The sequence below is a fragment of the Emydura macquarii genome, unplaced genomic scaffold (genome assembly GCF_026122565.2).
Source record: "Emydura macquarii macquarii isolate MOO-44397 ecotype Brisbane River unplaced genomic scaffold, CSIRO-AGI_Emac_v2 contig_1253, whole genome shotgun sequence".
In the NCBI taxonomy this organism is placed as follows: Eukaryota; Metazoa; Chordata; order Testudines; family Chelidae; genus Emydura; species Emydura macquarii.
This window is the reverse complement of record NW_027131390.1, coordinates 67,586,544-67,594,364: the sequence shown is the minus strand read 5'-3', so window position 1 is coordinate 67,594,364 and position 7,821 is coordinate 67,586,544.

Sequence of the window (7,821 nt, the reverse complement as noted above, 5' to 3'; positions counted from 1 at the left end):
CCTGCATATACACATCCATAGGGGCAAATTCCTCCTTCAAATGCATCATTTCCACTGAAGTGGAAGTTGTGTGCACAATCTAGGCTCAACGTGTCAGCACATTTTTTTTTCTTATTCTTTAAGTAATTGCTCCCTTTTATGCCATTGCTGATTAGAATACTTTAAATTAGAGGTACACATTTGATAGAATTAGACAGAAGCAAGTTTTGAACCCTCATTGGTGAATATTTCTGACAGTCCCAAAGCCTGTAATTAGACGATAAACACTTCTATATATTTGGAGGATAAATGTACAAAGAGACAAATGCATGCATAGGGTATAGTTTGAGATGGTGATGTGTTCATTCAGTACTTCCAAAACTTACTTCTTTAATTGCAGGTCTTTAAAAATAGTCTATGTGGAAAGTTTAGGAAATGCTTGATAATATGAACCAATTTTCTCTCTCACACCCTCTGGAAATTAGAGACGCTTCAACCAAACGATAGTTCCAATTGAAATTTGAATTCAGATGAGGAATTTTCAACTCAGACCCACCTACAGTGGAAATATTCTGTAAAATATAATTTATTTTGATTGGGAAGAGTTTGTGGTTTTTTTCAGATTGGGAGGTAATACAGTTTGGATTTAGTCTTTTGATTAGTGATATGTTAAAACTGAAGCCCGTCTATTGGAGTATTAAACAAAGACTCATAGTGAGCATGATAATGATATGGTTAAAAAGCAGTATTTGCATATGATAGAAACCAGCTTCCTAAACTGCAGCTACCTGTCCTTTGAATAATAATTTATCCACTGCAGGTCCTGGTCCAGCTTGTCTCTGAAATCATATAGTTCTCGAGAATTATAACTGTGTATTATCAGCAAACATTAAAACTTTGTAGCTGGCCATATGCCTTACATAATTCAGGATGTGTTAAAGATTCAAAATGAGAGCTTGTGATTTGTAGTACATTAAAGAATGGAGTATTTTCTTAGCATTAGCAATATTTTGAGAATTATGTGAGCAACATACTTAGTATAATACTTACATTATATATTTATTACTCCTTTAATTCCATTTCTTAATATTTTAGAGTAGGTTCCCATAATGGGTCTGTCTTGAGAGGCTGAATAAACAAATCACTGCAAATTGGCCACTGTTTTTGCTTCCACCTCCAGCAACAATCCTGACCCGTTCTAAAGACTCATTCTTCAGAATGAATTCGTAAAGTCCACAAGGCTCTGAAATTGAGCTTACAAGCCCAGTTATAAGGTTTCACAGCTGGAGTCTCTGCTACAGATAGTTTCCCTGAAGAGATTAGGTTGCCTCCCAGGAACAGCCCACAACCACCATATTCTTTAAAGACATCTGTGTTCCAAAACTTTTTATATCTCTGTCAATCCAGCCACCAACACCCAACCCACGGCCTCGCCAAAAGCCTGGAGAAATTGCTACATCTTGCAGCTCACCCTGAAAATGAACACATTCAGGCTCTGTTGGCCTAGTTGGATCAGCTGAGTTCAACGGTGAATGGCTTCTCCGGCCTCTTCATGTTTAAATCTGAAATATGTTACTTTAAACACTTCAGCTGATCATTGGTGCTGCTATGTCCCCTGAGGAGAGAAATGATTTCTGAAGTGAATATTTAAATAAAGAAGATTAATATTTATTTAGATGTCCATAAAGCTGCACTGACTGAACAAAAAAAAAAAGTACTTCACGAATGGAAAAGCACCTGGATGGCCAGATGAAGAGTCTAATAGCTTTCCTGCTTAATGAGTGCTGGTAGATTGGAAGAGATAATGCATAGAGGGTTCAGTTTTAAGTGTCATTTGTTATGCTAGTTTTCTGGCAACAGACGTTTGCTGCTTTAGGCACTAATTAAGACTTTGCACCTTTGCTGTTTTATATTTTTTTAAGTATTTCTCAGCACTTCTCTAGATCCTTAAAAATCATAGTTCCAGGGAAAATTAATATTCCTCTAGTGAGCTATCCATCCTGAGTTTTTTAAAAGAAACACAATGAGCCTACATGCCATGATGCCAGCCAGGTGCTCCTCTTTCCCTTACATCTACCAACACTTCACTTCTGGGAGGTGAAATGATAATACCTTGAGAGCTAAGAACAGAAGAAAACGTGAAAGAAGCTGAGAACCCACCATAGTAGCCCTGAGCTTGTGTGTGCCAAGGACACTCTCTTTAGGATAATCTCAGCCCTGAACTTATGGGGAAATGAGACATTTCTTGTGGTAATCGTGGTCCCACTTCTGTGGGTGAAGAAAAAATGAGGGAGAAGGGGAAGAAGGTGAGAAAGCAGGAGGAGAAGAGTATTGAGAGAGGGAAAAAAGATGAAGAAAAAGATTGCGAGACACTGCCTATGCAAGCTTTAGTGAGGGAAATAGAAACACCGTTTGTACTTACAAGTGACTTATTTCAGGCCTTATCTCCTCACCACCAGAAATGACTACCTGATCATGTGGGTAAAAGGAAGTATTCTTTTGTGGGAATGAGCAGAGACAAAGGACCAGGGTCAGGAAGCGATTTTAGGGTTCAAGAAGTATTTTCCCCCCAGTGTATGCTGAGTCTTTATTTCCTTCCTCTGAAGCATCAAGTATGATAACAGCTGGAGATGGGACATCGGACATTAGATAGGCAGAGGCAGGGCTCTGAGCTGGTACCTAGAATTTTGTCTTTTAGATACTTTGCAGGCTAGTTCTTGCTTACATGCTCTGGGTCTAACTGATCACTGTGTGTGGAGTCAGAAAGGAATTTCTCCCCAAATCAGATTGGCAGTGAACTTTGGGGATTTTCACCTTTCACTGCAGCATGTAAATTCAGGTAACGTGCCAGGATTATCTGGGGATATCTCACTTAATCATTTCTCTGCCACTGTGGAGACCACGGGCACTAGTGCACCTTAGTCTCTCCTATTCTCTGCCTGTGAAACAGAATAGTCTAGTCTTTTGTGGGTTGTAATAATTTGGTTTAATTTGGTTCTTGGGTTGGAGGGTAGTGATATGAGGTCAGACTAGATGATCTGGTGGTCCCTTCTGGCCTTAAACTCTGTGACCCTGACTAAGAGTAAATAGGTGAGAGAGAGACTACTAAATGGACATGGCCGAAAATGATAGGGATGGTGAGAGGATGAGGGAATTAGTTTCATGGGGGAAATGAAATCCAGCTCTAGAAATAAGGCAGGATTCAAAGCTGGAAACAGTAAAAGGAAAAAGAGCTGGTCTTTAGATACAGATTAGACTATTCACTAATTGGGCTGGGATATAATGTAAATATTATTTACTTTCAAGCAGTTGTTCACAGTAACGTACTGGATTTAATTCTGAAAGTGAAGCAGGTAATACAGAACAAGAGCATCCCAACTAGTTGGCAGATGAGAGGGAAATGTCCCTGCCCTGCAGCTGTCAAAACTCTCCATTTCAAATGTCCCTTATCCCCACTAAATCATCCATTCTGAGTGCAACCACTACCACATGACAGTTGTTCTGTTGCTCTACTTTGAAAAGTGGCGTGTTCGTGTGGAGGAGAGAGAAAGCAGATAATCTTCCAATCAAACTGCAGAATCAATGCCATGTGATATAGGTGACCAATCATGCACAAATACAGTGAACAGTCAAAGATTCAGTTGAAGTGTGTGTGTGCGGGGGAAACAGGCTGAAATACAGTTCCATAAAATTTTAGAATGATTTTGGTTAATGAATAAATTAGAAAAATCAGACCTGAGCAATCTGTGGACAGAAAAAATTAGCTATTAATAGTTTCCTTGGCTTCACCACCAGTGATATAGCCTCTGATGGCAACAAGAGCTGAGCCTTGCACCTTTTGAGTGCTTATTGCTAAGTCTTGATAAAAACTTTGCTGCAAAAATCAAGGCTTTTACTTAACAGACAGAAGGAAGGCTATAACCTCTGAGCTTGACATCAAAGGAAAAACTTTTACCATCTCTGTAATACATGAAAGTAATACATGAAGGAAACAAAGGAAGTTGGATTCCTAAGCTTAACATTAAGCAAGAATTTATCTCCTTTTCAGAAACTACTTCGTTCTATCAGATTAATGTTTCATGCATCAGACTGCCAAGTTCAGGGCCTGTTTATCAGGGTCTGTACACTCTGTTTGATAAAGGTACAGAACCGGAACCAGGTCTTGGCCAGGTGTGGGGCAGACAGAGTGACATCTAACTGTACCTCTTGGACCATGTATAGTGGAATAAACTCAGGAAACATGTAAAGGAGACCCTTGGAGCCAGGAATCCAGAAGGCATATGTCTATGGGATGCTTGAGGATTCCAGTATTGACAGCAATATTTGGGAATTGAATATTTTCTGAAGATGGAAATAGATCCACCGATACACACTTTATCAGAAAACCAGACATACAGGAAACACCACACCATTAATCCAGCTGTGAAGTGACTACTTAAGAAAAATGGCAGTCATATATTTCTCAGGAATTGGATGTCCTAAGGATTCAAGTCAGTGTTTGGAAACTGGGCTCTGATTTTATAAATTTTCATTCATGTGAATGCAGTAATTAGAGCTGGTTTGAAAATTATTTTTCTTCCACTATTTTTTTATTGGGGGAGGGAGTTTGTTTTTTAACCAAAGCCCAAAATTATTCAGCTTTTGGCAACCAAAATTTTTCATCTGAAAACTGCCAAAATACAAATAATGTTTGAGTTTTGTCTGAAAATGTTGGTTTTCTGATGAAAAATAGAGAATTTCCAAAGAAATCACTTTCCATGATGTTCAATTTGTCTAAAAAATCAATTTTTTAATAGAAAATAAATGTTGACATAACATTTTGACAAGCCCTGTTTCTAATGTACAATACTGCTTCAAATATCCATTTTGTGGTAGAGTATGAGTACATGTAATATGTTGATTAGGAGATGGGAGAATAATGTCACTTTCTGAAGAAAGAAACAGATTATGTTTCCTAATAATTTTCACTCAGTTAAAAAAAATTTGCTACCAGACCTGAATGAATCCTAGTGGTATTTAAGATACATTTATTATTGTTATTCATATTTAGGCATTGATAAATAGAGCCCTGTATGGATACAAAGCAGATATCCACAGATTGCAGGGCTTTATTGATAAAGCAAAGATGTGGAAAGATATTTAAGAGAAGTTGTTAGTCTGGGAGTGAGTGCACACACAAATATTGTCTACAGAATATTGCCATTCATAGAATCTAAGACCTGAAGGAACTATTGATCATCCAGTTTGATCTTCTATATAATATAGGCCATAGGATTTCCCTGAATTAATTCTTGTTTGAAATAGCGCATATCTCCAATATTGATTTAAAAATTGCCAGTGTTGAAGAATCCATCACAAGCCTCGGTAAATTGGCAAAGGGACACAAGTAGAAATATATGGCCAGCAGAGTTACAAACAATAAGATTTTTAAGTATATTAAGAACAAAAAGAAGACTAACAGTATTAGTTTAGAAATAGCATTATTAATAATAATGCAGAAAAGGCAAAAGTGTTCAATGAATATTTCTTTTCTGTATTTGGAGAAAAACAGATGAAGTAGTCATATCATATGATAACACTCTATCCATTTCACTAGTATCTCAGAAGGATGTTAAACAGCAGCTACTAAAGCTAGACATTTTAAAGCTAGAGCAGCAGGTCCAGATAATTTACATGCAACAGTTTTAAAAGAGCTGGCTGAGGACCTCCCTGGGCCATTAATGTTGATTTTCAATAAGTCTTGTAAAACCAGGGAAGTTCCAGAAGAATAGAAGAAAGCTAAGGTAATGCCACTATTTAAAAAGGGTAAACCATCTGACATCAATCCTGGGCAAGATAATGGAGGGGTTTATATGGGATTCAATTAATAAAAAATGAAAGGAAGGTATTATAAATAATGCCAATGCACGTGGGTTTATGGGAAATAGATCTTGCCAGATTCACTTGATATCTTTTTATAATGACATTGCCAGTTTGTCTGATAAAGGTAATACTGTTGATGTAATGTACTTAGAATTCTGTAAGTCATTTGACTTAACCGCACATCGCTTTTTGATTACAGAATTAGAACGATACAAAATTAACATGACATGCATAAAATAGATTTAACATTTTTATTAATGACCTAAAAGCAAACCTAACATCACAGATAAAATTTGCAGCAGATGACACACGGATTGAGGGAGTGGTAAAAAATGAAGAGAACTGGTCACTAATACAGAGTGATCTAGATCATTTGGTAAGCTGGGTTCAAGCAAACTATTTGTTTTAATATGGCTAAATGTAAATATATACATCTATGAACAAAGAATGTACAAGAGTCATGGAAGATTCTCCATCACTGACAATTTTAAAATTAAGATTAGATGTTTTTCTAAAAGATCTGCTTTAGGAATTATTTTGGAGAAGTTCTATGGCCTGTTGTGATGGGTTGTTCACCCCACATCAGAAAGGAAGTGGTTAAAAGCAGCCTAGGGAGGCTGTGCACGAGGCAGCCAATCGGAGGGAGGGTGTATGGAGCAGCCAAGCAGGGCCCAGCAGGCTTTCATAAAAGAAGTTGCAGGGCCAGAGGCAGTCGGTTGCTGCAAGGAGCCCAAGCAGAGAGGATTGTTCCTAGTAGCTTGCAGGAAGGTAGCACCTTGATCAGAGCAGTTGCTGACAGAGACGGGGTGAGCAAGAGGGAGCTCCGAGCTGGGTTTTTGGACATGCTGACTAGAGGTCCTGAGAAGAGGGCAAAAAAGGTGCTGGGGCTACGGGGAAGTGGCCAAGGGAACTTAAGCAGCACTGGTGCAGGGACCTGCTATCTATAGTGTCTTTGGGTCAGGACCCAGAGTAGTGGGTGGGCCCAGATCCCCTCTGCTCACCACTGGGGAGGTGGCTGGATTACAGAACTGGGAGATTCCTCCCCCCCGAAGGTGGAAAACACAGATGGTGGCATGGCTAGAAGACTGAGTCATAAAGAGGATGCAGTGGAGACAAAGATGAGAGAGACAGCTCCAGGACAGGGCATGCCAGCTGAGAGACATAATCCCCTAGACTGGTGACTGAACTCCGTCACACCTGTGTTATACAGTAGGTCAGACTAGAGTATCATAATGGTCCTTCTGCCTTGGAATCTATGAAAAATTGTTCTGATGGTTAACTACCTTTACGGTTAAAAAATGTGCACCTTACTTCCAGTCTGAGTTTGTCTAGCTTCAGTTCCAGCCTTGGGATCTTGTTATACCTTTCTCTGTTAAATTGAAGATGCTGTTATCAAATTTTTGTTCCCCATGTAGGTACATATAAACTGTAATCAAGTCACTCCTTAACCTTCTCTTTGTTAAGCTAAATAGATTGAGCTTCTTGAGTCTGTTGCTATAAGGCATGTTTTCCAATTCTTTAATCATTCCTATGGCTCTTCTCTGAACCCTCTCCAATTTATCAGCGTTATTCTTGAACAGAGGACACCAGAACTGGACACCGTATTTCAACAATGGTCACACCGAGGTAAAATAACCTCTCTATTCCTACTTGATCATCTCCTCTTTATATATACAAAGCTCATATTAGTCCTTTTGGTCACAGCATCATATGTGGAGCTCATGTTCAGGTGATTATCCACCATGACCCTCAGTCTTTTTCAGAGTCGCTGCTTTCCCCACCTTGTAAGTATAGCCTATGTTTTTTGTTCCTAGATCTGACTTTACGTTTGGCCATATTAAAATGCATAATGTTTGCTTGTGCCCAGCTTACCCAGCAATCCAAACCACTCTATATCAGTGATCTGCCCTCTTTATAATTCTCCATTCCCCCAACTTTCTGTCATCTGCAAACTTTATCAGTAATGATTTTATGCTTTCT